The following is a 22488-nucleotide window of genomic DNA, read 5'->3' on the forward strand; positions in this document are numbered from 1 at the left end:
CTGGCCACAGCCACAGGTGCACAGAAAAACGGGCCTTTGGGTTAAAAAGGGTTTTCCCGGTGTTACCCTGTGTTGCCTTCCTGGAGGCAGAGCCGAGGAGATGCGTCCCTGGGTGGTGGCACAGTATACAGATGTCCTTAAGGAAGAGACTAAGATGCCAGGCCTTAACATTCTAGCATTTGGCCCGGACATTTAAATTGGCATTTATTAAACAAGCCACGTTTTCCAAAATGCACGTAAAAGCATAAATAACTTTCTAAGTACCGATTGGAGGATGAGTACTGTCCAAGATCAATAGTTTTGTAATTTTATTGATAGTGTAGCATCCCTAAGGTAGGATTCAGATGCAGTTTATTACAGCGTCTGAAAACGTCAAGTTACTTACAAGTGATATTCCTTTTAGGCCTAAGTGCACATCAGTAAAGACTCGGATTCTTTTTATAGAAGTTGTTTCATAAATCTCTTTAAATATATTTAAGTACTATAGGTTTGCATTGTAATAACACACTACTTTTGTGCTTTTAAACATCTAAGGTGCCGAACAAGAATTGTAAACTGTGAAGTAACTACTATGGGAAAGATTAAGTAAAGCATTGGAGGCGGATGATTTTGACAATAAAGAGGGTGTATGTGGTGAGTGTTTAATATTTATTGCATTTAATATTACAAAGTACTATTTATTGTTTTCAGATTTAATGTTAAAAGCAAAGCCTGGAGAGCAAGCTCTGCTGTGTTATATACTTACAGGTACACCTGTGACAAAGGCTTTCTGTAATCATTGCTTGACGTGTATAACACCATTTTAGTAATGGCATGCCATTTTATTTAAAGTTCATATGTCAACTGTGCCTACCTTGCAAATATTTTTTTGCAATTAAGTGATTTTGCAAAGAATCATGTACATTTCAGCATTTAAATTGTGCTTCTGGAATATGTTTTCTATTATCTTTGAAATTATCTGAGTTTACATCTTTTGTTCATTATAAAAGCGTATGGATTGAGGGAATATTCTGAATGAATGAAGAACAAATACAGTACTATTGAATAATCTTGTGGGGTAGATTAATCTATAGCCTCGATTTCTCTCAGGGTGGGTTGCTGTGGCAACCGCCCCAGCTCACTTTAAAATAATTTTGTAAAGCTCACTTCAAGCGCTGGCACCCAGTGTGGGCCAAGTTTAAAAGCAGCCAGACACGGGAAGAAGTGTTATACTGCGTTGCTCTTACAAGATAGGGAGGTGGTGGAAGAGAGCGAGGCGTGGCATGGAGTGGGGTTCAGCAGAACTTTAAACAGAAAATAGAAACCAAGCCACCCCAGGGTTAAGATGCAAAGGAGGTGGATCATTTCATAGTAACCTTACTGCTTTTCAGTTTAAACGCCATTAAAAGATGTAAGCTGGCAATCTCGTTTCTCCTAAGGGAAAGATACGTTCTGCATCCACAAAAGAACAAAAACGGACTTTGATAATCATCTTCAAAGGAAATGTTACCTTGAGATAATCACATTTGTAAGGGAAAGAGATACTTGGATACACACTTCACTCTTTGATAAAACTTTGGAGATCTGATTTTATAATTATTACATTTTGACTGATGTCTCAGTTTAAAACATTGCATGCCTCAGGTGGTGGATTAAGAAAAAAATAATTTTGTCAGCAGACCTACACATGACCTGTGGACAGCAAAAAAGAGTAGATTTGAGTCTCGTGCCAGAAATTTGAAAAGGGTGCATTTGTGGAGCATCAGTACAAGTACAGACACCAGAACAAAGGTTTTTCACTGTTTGAAATTATTCCAGATTCTAAAATCAAATGCAGCAAAAGAGAGAAAAAAATCCTAAACACTTCAAAAGATACTGCATAAATTCATGCCTTATCTAACCCTGAGATGAGTGAGAAAGCCTGATCCCTCCCCTTATATCTGTTTGTCCATCTAGCATCTGAACCCTGTTTTAAAATCGAGGTGTCCTTTACATGGATTTGATGAATTGTACTCGTGACAAAAACTTGGCATGGCTTTAAGGTACTCCAGTATGTGAAGGTCACAACTATTTAAAGATTAGGCCACAAGTGCCCACACGGAGGTGTAGTAGATGTGCTAAGCTGCTGTATACTTTTATTTTCTGAAATATTTGCCTTCTCTAATAATTGCTTTCAAGATACAACGGTGCTCGCGTTCTGTATTGCCAGTTGAAGAGCTGTGTTACCAACTAGCCAGAAACTGAAAACTTAACGTGTCCTGCACAAAATAAAGCAGATGACAGTCATTTTCAATTAGAGCGCAAAAGTGCGAAGTCTTTACACAGTTTTCTATTTTTGCCACGAAGAAAATACGAATATTACTGGATAGTTGGGTGCCGTGCTGGGAGACCAAAATTGTCTGCAGAAGAGGCATAGCAAGGGTACAACCTGTGTAACTGTTCCATATTTCTCTCCTGCTGCTCTGCGTGCCAAACCTGAGGCTGAGGAAGTATTTCTTCCCCAACGTTATTCGGGCTCCGCTGCTGACGCTGCCGAGCATATGTGCCTCTCACCACCGTATACAATGTGCTTGGCTGGTGTCTGGCTGCCTGGTGGCTCTAGGAACATCAGTATTACTGTTACTGCTGTTGTCGTGGGTGCATTTGTAGCTGTCCATGGAGAGTTGTCCACCCTGTACCTCAACCTCACCATGCAGAGCAGGGCATGATGAGACCCGAGGTCACTAAAGGGTATTCTCGAGGGATCTGCGTTGAGAGCCATTGCAGGGTGCTTGTCAGAGCCACCTTAGCTTCGTTTTGCTCTGACCGTGCTTTGAACATCCATGTTTTACGAAGTACAGTTGAATTGAAAAGGCATTTATTCACTGTCGAATACGGAACTTCGGAAGTAGGTCAGTGGCCCAATGAGATGTTTTTAGGGGAAAAGACTGAGAGACCAAAGACTTGCATTAAACTAAACCAAATACATATTTGTCGCTGTTGTTTGAATTCAGTCGTTTGGTTCTATCACGCGTGCTGTTCCTATTTCCAGCACCTTGATCTATCATAAAAATAATGGTCTGTGCCTTTATAAACTCCCCTGCTGCTCTCGAAGGATCGTAAAAGTTGGCTATCTACATAGAAATTAAACCAAGTATCTGCAAAGTCCAGTTTTGCTCACAAATGATTGCATGTGCTTAATTTGGATTCAAGCTCCCATACAGTACAGTCCTTTCAGTCCGGTTTTAAAAGCATATGAACCTATAAAAAAAAAAAAGTCCTGTCCTTTTACACAGTGTGCTGGTAATGCCGCATTTCTGTGGGTGAGTCTGACCGGGGACGGTCTCCGGCAGCCGGCCGTGACGGGGACCCGTGCGGGGAAGCGAGCGGGGTTTTCTCTGGCCAGCATCCCTCTTCGCGAAGGCAGTGCTGCCCCAAACTTTGCCGTCGGGATCGCTCCCGCGCTGCGCGCCGGGGGAAGCCACCGGCAGCGGGATAGGAAGCCTGATGAGTTTAGGAAGTCGGGCAGCGCGGCAGGCGGAGGGCTCGGGGGAAGGAGCCCGGCGGCGGTGCAAGGAGCTGGGGCAGGACACCTCCGGGGGGGCGCGGGCATCAGGCTTGCGACAGGTAGGGAGGTTTCGGAGCCCCGCAGCTCCCCGCCGCGGGGAAGCGGGCGGCCCTGCCCGAGCTCCCCGGCCGCAGGCGCGGCGTGCAGCCCGCGGGCTGCCCCGGGCGGTGTGTGCTCCCAGCCCCTGCAGCGGTCCTGCCGCCCTCCCGCTGCCGTACCCCGCCAGAAGGGGGAAGATAGGCGCCCGCTGGCCGTGTTGTCTTCGCTCGGCATAATAAAGGATTGTCATTAGGTTTGCGTGTGGCATATGCTATTACCCCCACCGTAAAACTAAAATTAGCAAAATGTCAGGAATGGAAAGATTGATTCGCCCAAGATGCAATTATCATTTAAAAAGTGCTTGATTGAGGTGCTGATGTTCAGTGATTTATTCTGCATACCATATACATAATTAAAGTAGTGTAGTGGAGTAATTTATCAATCTAGTTTAGACTAGAGGGGCAAGGAAGGGAGCTGCTGCCGCTGCCGCTGCTCTATGTTTGTTTTATTAAAACGCTTTCGGGATCTGATCCCGCCCCCTTTTTGCAAGAGTGAAACTGATTATTTCTCCAGCTCGGGAGGAGAGAGTCATTCGTTTGGGATTGTGGGAGAGAGAGAGAAAGAGAGAGACGGAGAAGGAGAAGAAAAGGGAGGAAGAGGGAGCGAGGCAGAAAAGGACACCTCATCAGGCGTGCAGTTTGAATCCCTTCCTCGCCTCCCCCTTCCCCTCCGCGATGTTACAAAGGCTGTGAGCTGCTCGCCTTTTCCCATTCGCCTGCTGTCACTTCCTTCCTGGACGCTTTCAGGACGAGTCCGGTTACTTTTAATCCGACCAGCAGCTCAGCCACTTTCTCCTCCTCCACGCTGCAGACACGCACACGCGCGCACACACACACCCCAGGCATCTCCTGGCTGCTTATTGGATTGACTTTGAAGGTTGTGTGTGTGATTCAAGGAGGCTGCATGTTGAACCAGGTGGTGAATATTTAAGGCTGGAAGAAGTAAAGGGATTTTTTCTTTTTCCTGTGAAAGGAAAATATCTCAAGGACTAGCCTGATCGTCCAAACAGCTAAATGTTTATAATGTAAGTACATGTGAAATTCAGCATTGGAATGAAATATAGTGGGCATGCTACAAAAGCCCTATGTACATTTCCTATTGCGTGTGAAGAATGTATCAGTCACTGTATGTGGACTGGGATTGAGGTTGCTTGCAGACTCTTTAAGTGTATGATTGCACTGCCAATTGCTTAAAAGTAACTTTTTAGGCAAGTAACATAGTTAAATCACTGTCTGGTAAATTATTGCTGACTTGTCTCTATCAGTGTCTTCAGTGTTTAAACTTTGATGAAGTTAGTTTACATCATCTGTGTGCTTGATATTGTGAAGTGTTTGAAGCTTATTTGATTTGAATAGTTCACCAAATGCTATGACCTTGTAGTGCTTGCACCCTGATTTATCAGGCTGAGGACACAATCCAGTTTGAGTGAAATGCTCTTAAACCTCATTGTATCATAGCCTCTTCAGTTCTGGAGCATAGGTAATGCCTGCTTGCAAGTGTTTAAGTTCGTGTATCTTTCATTTGAATACTTAGGTTTGAGATGGAAAGACCCCTTGCATTGATGTGGGAATTTAAGTCATGGGCTGCAAACCTCTTTTGGAATAGTATGCTTTGGTCTTTATATAGCACTTCCAGTAATCTTTACATTTTTTAACACAGGGGAGTAGAGCTAATCAGCCTTACAAAACTGGCTGGTTTAGTTGCAGTACAGTTACTTACAGGCTAAGATACAGTTCAGTGTAAATGAGAGACTTATAAGACTATTGGTGCATTATGTAACTGTAATACTTAGCGTTTCCCATAAAACTTAGTGTGACCTTCTGTCAGCCTGAAAAACAAAACAAGTGTAAAGACAAGCTAATAATTCCTTTTCTCAAAAAAAAAAAAAAGCAGCACAATGCAAAACAAAACTTAATGAACCATTGTGGGAACCTAAGCATTGTCTTTTATAGTAGAGCTCCATTTTCTGTAGTGTAATAATAATTATTATTAGCAAATACCTGTATCGTGAAATTAAATACTGTAATCACACTTGAAGCTAAAGATTTAAGAGAATTAAGCAGAGAAATCCACTTTGCCAGTATTTTACTGGTGATCAGAAAAGAATTGTCTTGACACAAAATGCATTTTCCTAGCACTTATCTGACAATCATCATAATGGCAAATGTCCTAGTTTCATATCTTTACTTTAAAAGAACTACAAGATGGATGATAAACCAATTATATTAGATGCAAATGTGACTAGACTTCTTTTATTGGCACTTTCCCGGGTATTGTGGTTGAAGAGTAAAGATGTTTATATGGAGTATAATAACTCTAATCCCTAGAGGCTTGGCAGAGCATGGAAATATAACCACCTGTGAACCAGTTCTAACCTCTGTATTACCTACATACTGATTTCCAGTTCAAACGCTCAGGCAAATGGCCACTTTGGGGATTCTTATTTTGTGAATTATTTTCATTACATGATTTTAGGTACCTAACATGAAGTCAAAAAACCCGCAAGACTTTCTTCCTTTATCAGTTTTATTAAAATACCTGTTATATTATTCTTTCTGTATTAATGAATACATCATTCATATCGAGTCTAACAGTGAAGTCTCTGATCACACTTAAGTCCCTTCGGAAGTAATGGAAAAATTCTTTGAAGAAGAACTTAAGGGAATGGCCCTTAATTCACTGTGTCCATGTTCCTTGTAGTACACATCCTTTTATTTTAAAAACTTGCTGTTTATATATATTTTTACTAATATGCCCTACATAGCTAGTCTGAGAAGATAGTTCTGGGACCTGAACATGAAAATCTTCTTTCATGCAAACAGTACTTACACAACTAGTCCCACTGACAATGCTGAGACTACTTGTGTGAAAATGAACAAATCACAGGAATACCAATTTACAGGATCAGGTGCCTAGGAGACCTAAACCCCTTGCCTGTCCCATAGCTCTCTTAGGACAGAGATGTAAAGAATGTCACTTTCGACATCCTATAAATGAATGCAGGAATCAGTTATGTCTGTATCCTCTTAAGATTACTTGACCAAGAAAAAAGGAAACTTAGGCTTAAGAGCCTTATAGAAATTGGTCCTAAATGATGACTAGCATGTGAGATTAAGTCTTTTAGAGTTATGTTCCTGAGCTGCTAGTTTTGGAGCGTCGTAAGAAAATTCATACAGATACTTTCTTGAGATCAGAAAATGTTTCTTCTTTTTTTTATAAACACTCTTAATTTCTGTACCTGCACTATGTATATTCAAAGACAGAGAGATGCCTCTCTTAAGTGGTTCTGTTTTTTAAAACATTTAAAATATTATAGACAAAGAGAAATGAAGTTTTCTAAAGCTTTTTCCAAAAGTTTACCTCTGAAAGATTTTGATAGCCACTATTTAGTAGGTAAATACAACTACATAGAAACTTAGGAACCGAGCAGGAGTTGTGAATAGAATACTTTTGCCAACTTCATTTCTTTTAATTTTACTTTTCTCTGTAACAGGTTAATTCATTGTTCACCAGAATAGTTCAGTTCATCTTCAGAGACAGCTAAGGATATTTCTACATCTTACTGAGCAAGAAGTCATTAACTGCTATTAGGTGTTTGAAAGAATAAGCATTTGGTTTTTGATACGTAGACTCCATTTTTACCTGTTGGACATCATTATTCTAAATTACATGATAATTTATCCAAAAATCAAGTAAGGTGTAGCGGTATTCTTTTGAAAACGCTGATTATGAAGATGAACATAAATAAGGTGCTATATAATTTCAAAGAGTTTATAGTCTCTGCTTCAGCATTTTGAAGAATAACCAAAGCAGTTATATTTGTGATGTATTTTAAGATTTTTAAATTTTGCTATATGATATCAGCAGAGAGATTTTGCTACGTCCTCATGTAGGCTCTATAGTGACTTAGGTATAAAATACAAAAAAATTATATATGTAATTCTGAACAGCTAGAAAACTTCCAAGCTTAAGAGTAGGGTTAGTATTCTGGTATTTGAAAAGGATGAAAATACAGTTTTGCATCTTATTTCAGAAACCAAATGGGCTTAGAAGAACTCTGGTCAGCAAACACAACTGATGGTGCAAGTGAAAAAATGAAAAATTTAGGTTTTTTATTTTCTATTTTTAAAAGGAATTATTTGGGTCCTCTGACCAGCTCTGAGGTAATTTTCTCAGAACTGATGGTCAATGTTGCGTGTGGACAGGTGATTAAAAGCTAGTGTCTTCAGTCCTCCAGTTTAATCTCACTGTCTCATTGACTGCAGTGCAGTAGAGCTTGTCTATTCACTAGGATCTGTCATCTTTAGGAAATCAGACCAGCTTATAGAGGCGATTCACAAAACCAACAGTGACAACAAAGTCTTATGTGCCTTACAAAAGAAGGATTAGGCAGTTCACATGTCATTTTGATTGGGCAGAGATAAAAGCTGATTGCTGCAGCATGGCAAGGCACACTTCAATTTCTGTTGATTATTTTATAAGTCAACTATAACTCTGTTGCTTAGTCATTGTTAAATGCAATTTGAAGGAAGGAAAACTCAATTTTGACATTACTGGTTTCGTATGACTTTATAGTAAAAGGTAGAGCCACTTGTAGCATTGTTATACAGATTTTTAAAATGCTGTTTAATTCACCGCTTTGGGGAAATGTATTTAAAATATAGTAGATGATACAGTCCTGGGATTTTTTGAAAACATTTTTGCCTAGGTGATATCCTGTAATAGCAATGAAAAGTTCTTAGAAGTGCCTAGGACTATACTAAATTCACTGCACTTACCCTATTAAGAGCTTATGTGCAGAGGAGAGTGCATAAAACATGTCAGGGCTTTGCAGATTTCTCAAAAAGTATAATACTGAGGAACAAGTAAGTCATCTTAGTTTACCTCTGTTCTGTTATTTGTGAAAATATAATATAATGTAAAACTATACTTTGTGTTGCATATGTGAACATAGTAGTCTGATTTGAAAATAGTTAGGAAATTAAATGTTTCCCTATGTTATTAAATATGTCCTTTATCAGTAAGAATAGAGCGTTTCGGCTACTGCATAATTTAGTTATAACGTACAGCCTTTAACATTTGGAAGTATGAAACTTCCAAGCTGATAACTTCTATGCTAATTTCTTACCATTTTTCAAAAGAACTCCTCTTTTTTTTTTACCCAACTGATGCCTCCTAGTGTTTCACATAATAAAACACTAATGAGTCAACCATAAATGTAAACATTGTTTTTTTCATTGTCTTCATCTTATGTGATACATAAAATTAATATTTATGCATTTAATTTTGTGTGTGTTATTATAATCAGACAGGAAACTCCTGTAAATTCAGATGTTTCATCTTAATGGACACTGAAAGCTCATTTTGATTTTCTTTCATTCTAGCTTTGCCTAGCTGTATTTTGAAAAGTTTGTATATGTAAAGTACATTTTCTTTTTCTCCTTTTGTTTCCTATGTGCATTACACTAACTTCTTAACAATGTATTATGAGGCTCAAATGGGAACTTTGAAGATTTTGGTAGGATAATGTTTCGAAAAGTAAGCCCTTGGAAATAAGCAATAAATACAGTGATAGAAATGTTTGAAATATTCTGAAGTACCTCACGGCCAAATAAGATGAAAAAGACTAGTCTGAGACATGCTCACTCATAACAGTCTTTAAAGAATAGTTAAGTTATCCCATTTTGTAATTGTTCCTGGTTATTTTACTGGTGTATAAGGACGAAAACTGTATTAGGACAGTCTTAAAATGTGCAAAACGTGCACCTTACACTTTTGATTGTAGATGTGGATGATCAGTACCTTTGAAAAGCAATTAATGTGCGTAAAATATTGAAACAGAGCTTGGAATGGTAAAGACTGAAATATAGTGTCCTTTCCTTAGAAGTTCAGTCTGGCCATATAACTCACAAATACCTGAAAAAACATTCAGTTATATTAGATTTATATTATACAACAGTAGAATTTTTTTTTGATGGGAGGGTGTGATTTTCAAAAAGTTACCTAGCATCAGTGTGACAAAATACAACTTACAGGCCCTAGCTGTATATTTGAACTGTCAGGTACGGTCTTATAACGATAAAGAAGCAGCCAAGGCTGAGTGCACTTTTGCACATTTTAATGTCACACAGTTTTATGTAAAGTATGAGATCGATTTAATGATGACATTGGAAATATAGCGTGTTATTCTAAGACTTTCAAGAAAAGCAGTGGAATTCCTAGACATTTGTTCTACTCAGGAAGTTTTAAAGAGAAATAAAATGATTTTGCAATTAAAAAAATCATAATTTTACCAGTTAATATTGGTAATAAAATTTGTGTCTTCTTCTCAATGCACATATGGTAAATTTAGGTGCCTGCTTACAGATAAAATAATTGTTTTCCACTGAATACAGAGTGTTAAATCTATACATACAGATATCAGTCATGGGAATTAGTGTTTGGTTTTAGAATACATAAAAAATGCAGTTTTTAGGATTGTGTTCTGCCATCAACCCTATTAGTATCACATTTTTCTCCCATAAGTTTTAAACTGCAAAGAGACCTTTCCGAGATCTGCCATTTATTTAAGCCACTAAACATGGGATAGTACCCTAGCCTTTAAACTTCTTTGCATCTTGAAAGTATTTCAAAGTACGCAAATGGCATAACTAATGCAATTGGTGTTACTCAGCCAGGAAAGCTAACATGCAAAAGTGATAGAATTTTCTCATATAGTTACATTGCTTCTTTCCTTGCAAAGAGAAAGTAAATTTGCAAGAGAAGTAGAGGGAAGCATAGAGAAAAAGACTTTTTAAGGCAGTTCAAGTGTAGGACTATTGGTCTGACATATGGCTAAACAGGACTCTACTAAGCATTTTTTCCTTTTTTTTTTCTTTTTTTTCTTTTTTTTTCCCTTTCAACAACTACATACATTTAGATTGCAGGAATATGTCCTAGGAGATTCTAGAATTACATTATCTGACTTATTTAGAAACAGGTCTGGGTAAATTATTTGAGAATTATTTATTTTAAAATTGTATAGAATAAACTCTTGTGCGAGATGGATTCAGTAATCACACCAGTGAGGTCTGTAGCCTGGGCTCCTTCTGCAATTCCCTGAACAGGTGACTTAGCAGTCACCTGCTTCAGCAGGGTAGATGTACTTATCTCTGCCTTCTGCCACCTTCCCTGGCATTGGAGGGCTGCAAGAGTTCGAGCGAAGAGAGCTTCAGAGATCCTGGCCAGAGATACAGCAGGTCCTGGAAAGTCAGTATCTACTGCCTTCATTTAAGGTAACCATAAGGCAGCCCGCAGATTAGGGACAGAATTGAACAGATGGCATAGAGCTCCTCTGCCTCCATTTCCCAGGTTATAAAGCACTGCTGATACGAAACTTAGAACCCAATCTAACAGTCTTCTCTGACTTTTATTTCTTCGACTGTATAATTGACTAAGTGAAGTTTATCATGAAAATTATTATTAACCAAATGCCGCTGCAGGAATTCACCTTAGGCATTACCGTCTCTTATCTCTCATCCTGTAATCACAAGATGTACAGTTAAGTAAACTGAATTAGAAATAACATTATTTATGTTTGCTTTTATAGATACAGGACGCATGCCATTTGTGGAACCCATGCTCAGTTAAATTTCACTATTTACTTTTAAGTAGTCAATCAATAGCTGTTAGCAAACTATGTACAAAGGACAAGGAGGGAGGATTGTGAAATTGTTTATAAAACACATCTGCAAAAGTAAACATAATGCAGAACATTGTCCACGTGAAATGTTACTTTTAGTAATATAAATAACAAGTAACATAGTAGCATGTGCTATTTATTTGATTTCTAATAAGTTCTTCCGTCTTCTGACAAATATATTGTGATATTATATTCAAAATAATGGTGCATTTTTTTAATCCAAATAATTTAGTTATTGTCGGATCATTACAGAAATTAAAATGTTCCGGAAAGTACCCCCTAGTGTAAGAAGCTAGACTACAGCACATTTAATTTAAAAATTCCATATGGACTTCTCAGTGGAGATTGTTTTAAATTATTTCATTGCAGTTGGGTGTCCCTAAAGATGGTGGGGGGGGATTGTAGAGAAACGACAGGACACTGAGGTTCTGTGACTGTCCCATAGCGCTGGCCCATGAGTCCCCTTCAGCCTGGCATTTTAGCTTCAGACCTGTGCTGCCAGGAGCTCCCCTATGGTTGCCGTAACCCTTGGGAATGCCTGGGCAGTTTGTAGAGAAAGTTAGCACAGTTTGAGGATATTCCGTGAAACCAGCAGGAGACAGTATGTTCTCTGCACTTATCCTCAGACCTGCTTTATCTCTGTCCATCTGTGTCCTGAATGTTGCTTCTGCCTATACTGAATATGAGAAGTGGGAGAAACAGCAAAAAAGGAGGGAGGCTTTTAGGAAGGTTAGGAGGAATGTGGCTACGGACTATTTGGTAAGATGGTATGCAAATGGAGGAGAGTGGACAATGCATGGTAGTCGAACTTAAAACCTTAATCTTGCAGAGTTTTTTCAAACAAGTTTCCTATTGAAGTGTATAGAATTTGGTTTGCCATGAATAATCCGTAATTGTTGCAGACGTAGGGCAACGGTCTTAAAATAATAACAATGATTGTTTAAATGTGTTCTATACCTATAAGGAACTGATCTTTGAAGCAATGTTTGATGAGAACCTGATTTGCCCACAGAATCCTGGAGAAGGGGCCGGTTTTTCCTTTATCTTGCTTATGTGTATAAGATGCAGACAAGGAATTCATACAGCAGCAGAATGAGGAAAAATCCAGCTTATTACCCCACTGCAATATATGAAATAAGTGTGAAACTGCACACTGATCAAACTCATACGTGACACATTTTTTATGTCAGAATATTGAGCCAGGGAATGCATCCTTGCAGTGGCATACAAAATGTACAACTTTATCCAAAACACACATACATAAATTTTAGAGATCAGAAATAGGAGCATAAATGTTAGTAAGAGCGTATGGACTGGTAGGGTCATTTAAAACTAAATAGGATGAAGCAGAATTTCATTAATGTTCTTGGGAGCACACATTGAAAAAAATATAATCCAGGCTTGTTGGATGACTAGTACTCTTATTTATGTGATGTATTGTTAACAATTCAGGAAATAATTTAAAATCACATTTTAAAATGTGTATTAACTGGAAAATAATATTCCATTCTTTTTCTTAAAAAGAAACATGATGGAATGATTGGCAAGCTACCTAATTAAAACAGAACTGTCCGTAATTACATGTACAGAAATGGAGAATGCCTACCTATATCCTTGGTAGGTAGAAATCTGGATATCTTCACTGGGATAACAATAGCATCTGGCGTTTCTGTCTTATTGTTGATGCTGCAATAAAAAAGATTATACATAGGACAGATACAGAAGAATATTCTTCTACATTTCCTATAATATTCTTGTCATACAAGTTGAAAATTGGACTAGCATTTTTGTGGTTTTTCCAACATTTGATATTGACAAAGCAAAACGAGAATGTATCTTCAGTACAAGTTCCAGAACTTAAATCCCCATCCAGAACACTACATTTAGTTCAGTTATGCTTCCAGTAGATATTGTCACAAGCTCAGCATTGCATTCTGTGGTGATCAGCAGAATAGTCGTCTTGAAGGCATCCTTACTGAGTGCTATCTTTTCTAGAATTTCATGTTTTTTAAAAAATGTATCGGGTAAAATACGGTGGTGATAGGCATAATGCAAACCCTTAAGACAGATCCAAAGAAAGGAATAGAAGAAGTGGTATCTTTGCATGGCGTTTTAATGCTATTAGGATTTTTTTCCCTTCTCCTATTCCTGTAGAAAAATACTTAATTGAGAGCACCAGGATTTCTCAATGGAGGCAGAGCATGTTCTTTATTTAACTTTTCTTTTCTTTTTTTTTCTCACTTAATAACAATATGAAGCAATATCTGATGCAGCAAAGAGGCACGACACAAAAGAAAGATATTCTGGTCTGTTTTGAAGAGCAGTACTTGTCATGTATCTGGACAAGTGGTGATTTTCTGGTGCTGCCTTCTGTTACAAGTCGCTAAATGTTGTCTGTAAACCAGTAGCACTATGTTCTACCACATTTTTCTGTATAAGATTAAAGGCAAACCTGTTGTGAGACCATCACTACTTCGACTACCCCAACCAGGACATGGAATAGCACTTCTACAGATTTCTGATAAAAAGTAATTTTGAGGATGGTCAGGAAGAAAGTACTTGTTCTCTCTTTTCGCTCCACTGTTTTCCAGATGTGATCGGAAGGAGGAAGCTGTTCCACTAATGGATCAGAAGATTGCTCTGTGATTTAAACATCATCCTAAAAATAGAGCTTCCATGTTTGATAGATATAAGTTCAAAATACAAGGCCACTTTAAAATCACAAGGAATCTACAGACATATAGTTTTGTGAGATTCCCCTGCTGATACTTGCGAAAAAAAGAATCATCAGCATTCCATTTTCATATGTTGGTCTAAATGCTAACCTTAAATGCAGAACAGTTAAATAAATACCCACTATTGTGTCTGTTCACAGAGCACGTTTTGAATATATCATGATATAAACTAGATATCTAGGATTAAAATACAGGTTTTCTATTGAAAAAGTTAACGTACAGCACATTCCGTTCCAAAGTGTGCTCCAAATTTTAAACAAGTTTCTTTAATATAATAATCTCTAGCACCACATGCAACCCATCAGTGACGATTTCCAAGAAGACCAGAAAGCGGAATCCTTCAAGATGAATTCCAAAACTTAAAAATAAAGGGGGAATTTTTAAAATGTATACCTCTAACATACAATTCACTAATCATCATCCATAGAAAGATAGATTAACTCTATTTGAGGCAACAGATGCAAGGTAAAAAAGTCCACAAATGAACTGCAGAAGCTGCACAACACTCTGATGCATACAATATAAAAAAGAGACTCAGAATCCCTAAAAAATGTAATTTTAAAAGCAGCTGCAAACTTTCTTTGTGCAAGTCTGTCATGCAAGGTTGCAGCTCTCCAAGGGCAAAACACAGATGAAAATTGGCAACTTTACTGAGATGCTGTAAAAGCTAAAATCTATTCAACAGGATGTATCCACATAATTAGAAAGGACTTAGGGCAACACGAAAAAGGGAAATTTAGGTTTTACTTTGCTGTGTCCTGTTGTCTACTGGAATCCACATCCCCAGATTAAGTCTATAAATTCTATATAAGAAATGGTTTAACTTTTATAGCAGAAATTCAGGATTTGAGAAACCTGATTTGAAATACTTCCTACCCTTAATTTAGAGCAGTTCACAGAAAAGACAATAATCTCTGTCTGGAAAGGTCCTTAATCAGTTAGCTATAGAATATTCTGGGAGAAAGCTACTCTCAGTTTCCAAATGTGAGGCCATCCCATTTTTGTATAGATAATTAAATATTCATCAAATGAAGGGCTGTAATTGAGTCATGTTTCACTGGAATGCCATAGTTCCTTAGCTTTTGAGTTGGTCTCTTGTGCTCTTTTATCTCTCTTACTCAAAAAATACAAGCCTTTCTGTGTTTCTAGGCTGTAATATAGCTTAAAACTAGTTTAAACAACCAGTTCCATGCCATCTTTCCTATCGCATTGTCTGAAAAGTTTTATTTTACTTTGTAAAATACAGTGCATAAGAAGAAAGTGCCTTTTGTTCTTTATATTTACAAGTGTATTCATCTAAATATGTGAAACTAGATCTTTTATAAATACCTCTGTGTCAGTCTTTCATAATTTTTAGTGGCCTCATTCTTTCATTTGCGTTTGTTTTTTGAACTGAGACATACCATGCCTAGCAAAGCTCTGAAATCTATGATAGGAGTTAGAAACACGAAGAGGTGTTTGAATATGAGGACAAGCAGCATTCTGTAAATGACTAATGGATTGATTATAGGTTGGCTGAGACAGGAAGTACAGCTTCAGGGTGCGATAAATTGCTCAGGCTACCTAAGAGTGTTTAATGAACCTTTATGAGAACAAATAGTTCAAAAATAGCCATTATGTGCATGTTCTCAGTCATCTTCAGCAGAGCTTGGGTGGTCCTTTAGGAAAGACCTTGTGGCCCAGCACGCATGCCTCTTCAGCCAGTTTCTTGCACAGTTAATGTGCCTGTTGAATACGTGGGTGTGAATCCAAACCTGACTTCCTGACCACATTATTATGCTTGAATTAATGAAGAAGAATAACAACTCTGGTTAAAAAGTTGTGCCGATATTCAGTCTTGACTAGTATTTATTCAAGAGCTTGAAACAGCTTATAAGTTGTAAAAATGTGCTTTTTTCTTTTCTTTCGACTATAATTGGGAAATTCTGATTTCACAAATACAAAGAGAACTTACATCCACAGATATTAATGTTTATTTAACAGTATTTCAGATGTAACTGAATATATGAAACTATGTCCTTTGCTCATGTATTGCAGCATAACTCCACTGACTTGATGACCTACTAAAAAATGCTTTATATACAGAATTATCATTCATGTTGTTAATTAACATCCACCTCTTTTTCTCAGTTCCACTCTGACTCTTTTTCCAGACTCATTAGAAACAAAGGTACCATTTGAATAGAACATTTCAAAAGAAGATCTCCTTAACTTCTCTTCCGGACCACACTGGGAAGAATATGTAGAGATCTACCACTTCTTTGATCAAGAACACTATAAACAGACTTAAGCAGTTTTCAAAATCCCACTTGGGGGTTAAAGTCTGTACATGTGCGGCTGCCATTCATACATCCTGAAATGAGATGGAACATGAAGGTGCATTATATGCTGTTCTAGAGCTTTTCTCAGACTAGGCGAGTATATACGTCAGCTTCTATCTGCTGGATGTTAATTGTACTATGTAATGATATATATGAGTTTTATAAATACCAAATCATTCCATTTTACTAATGTGATTCTGAAGTACCATCAGATTATTAGATAGTCACTGCATATGGAATACATAACAGGCTGAGACTGCTGGCCTCATGAGGCTTCCAAATGCTCTAAATAGATGACTTGAGCTGCTCAGACCCTTAGGTGCTATACTAATCTTTACTCAGCTGGCAATCACATCGTATTCCTGATATATAAGGCAAAACAGTGTATAAAACATCAATGCAAAATTCAGAAGAGTTTGTATGTCCTTGTAATTGGAATACTGTTTTCTTTAAAAAAAAAAAAAAAAAGAAACGTGCTTCTATGTCTGTTTGGTCTATCTTCAAGTGATTAACCGAAAGGGAAACAATCTAAGTTACTTCACACCTGAAATAAAAGATTTGTTTTAGAGACTCAGCAGAATTCCTGAATTCATTCCTGAGCATAAGCGTGCAGTTCTACTGCTGTGATAAGTCAATATCTAGGAGTGCTTTTTAACTACTAGTGAAGATCAGGTTCTCCTTTTATATGAGAATACACAGCTACCACTATTTGTGGTAGCAGTTCTGTACTGGAGACTGTAACTCATTGATCCTTTTTAGAGCCATTTTGGGCTCTAAATCCATATATTCAACAGTAAAACATGAAAGGATACAAGCAGCAATAGCAAAGCTGACTCAGTCACCATTTCTGCTAATTTAACTTGTCAGGCTCACCAGTCATGTAATGCTAGAGTACTAGCAGGTTATTTGTTTAACGTCAATTTTAGATATAACGTATTTTTGTTTGAAAGCAGAGCTAAGCACAGGAAGGATATTCTAGCGTTTAGGATGGCTGGCAGCCTGGATTTGGACAGTGAGGATTTAACTCTTTCTTCCAGAACCCATTTTAGATGACTGTGAAGATTTCACTTTGTTGGTGCATCAATTCCCTGTCTGTAGAATGAGGATGGTATTTCCCTGAGGCAAATTCTGTGGGACCCAGACACTGTGGGAATGGTGGCCATATGAGTACCGTAGGGAGTAAACAAGACAGTGTAGAGTATAAATATGTAGTTGCTTTTGGAAAGTTACAGTCTAAAGCAAAGCATACAGTCTGCAACAGACTCTTAGATAACTTCACTTTTGTTAGAGAGCCATTTTAATTAAAGTTTAGAACTTTTTGCTTCTTTCTGTCCATTTTTCTTCTACTTCTTTAGTTGTTGTGCCAAGGTATCCATGTGTGTTTCTTCCACTGTCATCTGGCTCACTCCCAGCAGATGCACACAATCTGTTTTGCTGTCACTGACAGGGCTCAGTTTATGGAAAGAATGTGACAGAACATGCTGCTGTAGTCGCTTATACAGGATTCTCTTTTCTAAAAAGTAACTGAGAATAAATTAGTTCTTTTCCCAATTTTTTTATGTATTGTTCAGTCATAGAGTTTTATCCAGGCCACTCTGCACCAGGTTAAACAAGGTATTTGTTTAACATCTTAGCTTTCTTTTTAATTCCTAGTTTGTAAAATACAGGTTTGCCAATAATGTATATAGGAAATCATCACAATACATCAACAGACCTCAGTTTCAAGTCGTGGCTGTTATCCTGGCCATTCTGGAATAAATGTAATATTCCCAACTCTTATTTAGAAAATATTATGATATTTCTTTTAGATTTTATATTCAAATTTATAAATATTACTGATCATCAAAAAATGTGGAATCTTAAGCATCCTGCATTCATATAAACCATATGAAAGGATATTGTATAAGGGGGTATGTGTCTAGTGCAAAGTACTTGTCCAGTAAGAGGCTGCGTAGATACAAATAGCAAAATGAAATTTGAGTATTTTGGACTTTGTTGCCTGTAGAAAAAAACCTTTAAACACAATTAACGTTACCACTTCTTGTTGTGTTGTGTTGTGTAATACCTCAAGGCATTAACAGCATAAACAAACAGGGTAAACAAAGAAGGTAGAAGGAACAGAAATGCAGATAGTTTTACTATTAAGAATGTGTTGCAGTTCTTCTCAGTGTTCAGTAGGAAGAGTTGGTATGTCAATTAAACTTTATGGAAGGTGTCTAACCAGCATAATGCTGTTTATGAGGTGATGGGATGTTCCCATTATGTCTTTGCCAGAGGAAAATGAATCAACAACTCAAATTTGGTAAATATAACTTAGAGTTACCACTTTGCTGCTTTCTACCTCTATTCCGATGAGGACAGGGATGACAATAGCAAATTCCACACTGGGCTACTAAGGTTACAGCGTAAGCTGTTAAAAAACTGTTAACATTAAATATGTATGGGCACACTAGATGTTTATTAAAGAACAGAATTTGTTTTACAAGCTGATGTTGCCTGTAATCCTGTTATTTTCATCCTTAATGATCCAACTTCTATCTTTGAATTATACTTTGTTCCGAGGGGTAGATGTCTCTGGGTTCTTTTTTATCTATAGCTAAAAAAAAAAAAATCTTCAACAGTGGAAATCTCCATTAATTCCCAAAATTAAAAACTAATTTAATGAGCTCAGTGACTTGGCTGCATTTGAAATAGCTGCATATATACATTAACATAAATTAAATATATTTAAAGAAATTTGATCAGTATTTTTAGGACTTATTTTTAAACACTACTTCATTTTGGGGAGTGCCTTTATATACTTAAAACTCTGAATTCATATTTTTGTACCTCATATAGTTGCAGATTTTATGTTATTGATAGGGTATATATGTTAAAAAGGCTATCTAGAAATACGCTACAGTGGTAGACTGCCATGTTAGCTAGGCTTGTGGTTTTTCTGTAAAATCACTTCCTATGATCATGTACATATATTTATACATATATCTATATATCTGTGTGCTTTATATACAAATATATATGGTTTTCAAAATATGCTTGCATGCCTCTGGGTATGCCTTACACTGTAAATAAAACTGTCAAAACGTCTCTTCACAGTTAGACCTCATAAAAATAATCAGTCCATAAACACGTGGTGCTCTTTATTCACATATATACAGTTACTATATAAAATGAAAGTCTTTCTCCTGTTGTTGTAGACTTACAGTCCTTCTATATTATGCGTTAGAAATATAGTATTTTTTAGGTTTTTTTTGTATGTACTTTTATATTTGTATGTGGGTATAGGAATGATATATATAAGCATCCCAAACATAACTTCTTTTTGGTTTTATAGACAGGTTGGATTAGAAGGTGACTGTAACCCCGAGTTCCCATTACTATATTTTTAATATTATTTTTTGTTACGAGCTAGATCTTTCTAGGGTTCTGGCAAATAATACTAACTTTTTTAATTAGTCCTAAAAATATTTTTGGATGGGAATCATTAATGTGTGTATCTCTAAGAGACAAATATTTTCAGTATATCAGTTACCACACATAATGTAAAAAGAGGGCTAAGAAGAAATAGGGTCCTCAAATGATTTCTTTTGCTACCTCTCTGCCTTGATTGCCAGGCTCAGTTCAACTCCAGAAGTATTGTTACCACTTAGCTATTACACTTTTAAGACCAAGATTACAATAGGACCAGCACACCTTTTAGTAAGTCAGGCAGCGAGAAGTGGATGGGATAATTTAAAACATTTCTAAAAGGGTAGATTTTATATCCTGATATATGTTACGAGAATTGATACTTCTACAAGTGTCAGGAAAGAGGCCAAAGACCAAATGAAAGACTTCGGAATGTAACACCCTCTCGTTATGTCAACCTGTATGTATCTTGATTTTTTTTCATGTAATTTCTTTTAAACGTAAGCATATTAATTATACTTTCTTTGTAAAAAAACAACGTATAAACTGAACTGCACTTCAGCATATCAATATATTCCTTTTAGATCCAAATGCTAAGCACAAGAATCTCAAATCTGTTTGCCTGGTACTTCACGATTCTACTTGGAACCTGATATGGTAAAAAAGATGAAATTTATACACATCCAGATTGGCCAAATCAGATGATAAATTCCAAAGCTGAAGACTTATTATATAGAACTCTATTCCGTAAGTTTACCAGTTTCAGAGTCTGTTTCAGCCATCAGTGCTGATCTTAGCTGTAGATGTATCACAAGTGAGAAGATGTAAGTCAAGATTGGTTTTTTTCTCATTTTATACATAGCTGATAACTTCCATCTAAAAAAAAAAATCCATAAGGAAAGCTGGTCAAGTGATTAGCAGAAAAAACGATAGGCTGGGAGCTGCTTTTCCAGAGACGCTGCTGGTTTTAGTTTACATAGAGTAGGGCCCTTAGCTTTGTATTCCCCTCACTTTCATCTCCATTGAATAGGCACTAGTACTTTCAGTCTCCCAATAATGTTTCGGGAATAAATATTGATAGTTACTTAAGTGATAGTATGAAGATACCTATGTATCTTCAGATAAACAACTACATAGAATAGGTCAGTAAGTCCTGCATATGTTTGCATTTTATGCTTTCTAACACTGTTAACAGTAACTTAAAGAACTGGAAAATACCATGAAAGGGATTAATTTGATGTATGATTATACACTGGAAAATTAAGGTAAAATCAATACTAAAAAATTGCATTTTCTCACTGTTCACAAGGTGGAACAGTACAGGCTTTTTCACTTGAAAATACTTTCCAGTGCCTTGCCAGTAGCCCGTTTCCGATGGGGGAACCACCCTCCGTAGTGGTATGGAGCAGATTTTTTCCCTGTATTGGCCTAGATGGTGGACCTTTCATGAGCAGAGACAACCTATTTTTGTGATGTGAGCCGGCCCCAAAAATGTATTATTCATGGAGAAGGGCTCTTCACCAGTAATGATAGCTTGGATTTCTTGGGCTAGTACTGCCCCTAGTGAAAGCACTGCTTGTTTGGGGAATTTTTTCTTTTTAAAAATACACTTATGCTTTTTTATCTGTTTGCACCAGAATGCAGGACCAACACATTACTCAAGAAGAAATTATACTTTTCCACAATCTAAGAGAGAAGGGGACTGTCTGGTTGGAGTCAGAGTTGACCACTGACTCTTAAACGGCACACAGATTTGGCTGTGGTATGCAGTCATGCTCCACCTGCATAAAATCTGATAAATAGAAGTTGCATGTATTTATACAGTGCAGGAGATACCTTACAAATGATTCATTTTGAATCCGATTAAAATTATTTTTGATTCAACAAACAAAAATGCCAGTAATCAATTTTCTGGTCAATTCTATTACGGCTTTCCATTTCTGTTACAATTTGTCCTTGGCAAAAATACAGACAGTGCTTTAATTATGAATTTATTATTTTGAAGAAAAATACTGTATTTTTGAATGTACTTTTCACAGTATTCAGAAAAATTAAACATGTTAACTGTGTTAAGATGTCTGAGGATGAAGCAGCCCTTCGGTACCAGCACTTCTAAGTTATCTTGAAAACAGCTCAACTGACAAAGCTATCTAATACCATATTAACATTTTTTTTCAAATTGGCAGTGTTATTAAGCTTTCAAATACACTATCTCAATAACTGTTCCAATTTTTTATTTCTCTTAGCTAAAAAATGTGAAAATAAGAACAGACAGATAGCTTTGTTGTTTCCAAAGTCATATAATTCTGCTTCAGTTTGTTTGAAAACTTAACTGTTAAAATATGAAATGTAAGCAGCTGAAAATATGATGTGCATTATAGCTCTCTGGTTGTGGTTGTGCAGATTCCTACTGTATAGAAAACGTCCCTTTAATGGGATAAAATGAAACCTCTCTCTCCAGTATTTTGTATTAGAATTAGCAATATAAATTGCAATCCATCATATAAATCTACTTCCTTTATATTTCTATGACAAGGCATCGGTAGGAGATAGAACACCAATTCTGAAAAAATTTGAGTGCAAGAAAGCTCTTACTCAAATGGTCAGTTAAATAATTTGCATCCCAATTAAAGTCATGCCTAGACAAGACCCATTGGGCAACTCAAGCACTGAAGGATCTTGCCGTTATGTTGAACAAGAAGAGCCAGGGCATTTCTG

The 22488-nt window shown here is 37.0% G+C and overlaps 1 protein-coding gene across 10 annotated transcripts in view; it reads left to right on the top strand.

Annotated features, from left to right (window-relative positions):
• Positions 1–534: 534 nt before the first annotated feature.
• The window catches only part of MEF2C (myocyte enhancer factor 2C), a 128094-nt gene continuing 106140 nt past the window's right edge, over positions 535–22488 (top strand). For 8 of the 10 annotated variants that reach the window (XM_075137771.1, XM_075137774.1, XM_075137772.1 and 5 more), the window contains exon 1: positions 4150–4649. The gene's annotated coding sequence lies outside the window, so the exon portion shown is untranslated. Of the gene's footprint in view, positions 634–4149; positions 4650–22488 lie in introns of those variants that run through there. The other 2 variants (XM_075137773.1, XM_075137765.1) reach the window with 2 other exon arrangements.

Source organism: Calonectris borealis, chromosome Z (assembly GCF_964195595.1).
Source record: "Calonectris borealis chromosome Z, bCalBor7.hap1.2, whole genome shotgun sequence".
In the NCBI taxonomy this organism is placed as follows: domain Eukaryota; kingdom Metazoa; phylum Chordata; class Aves; order Procellariiformes; family Procellariidae; genus Calonectris; species Calonectris borealis.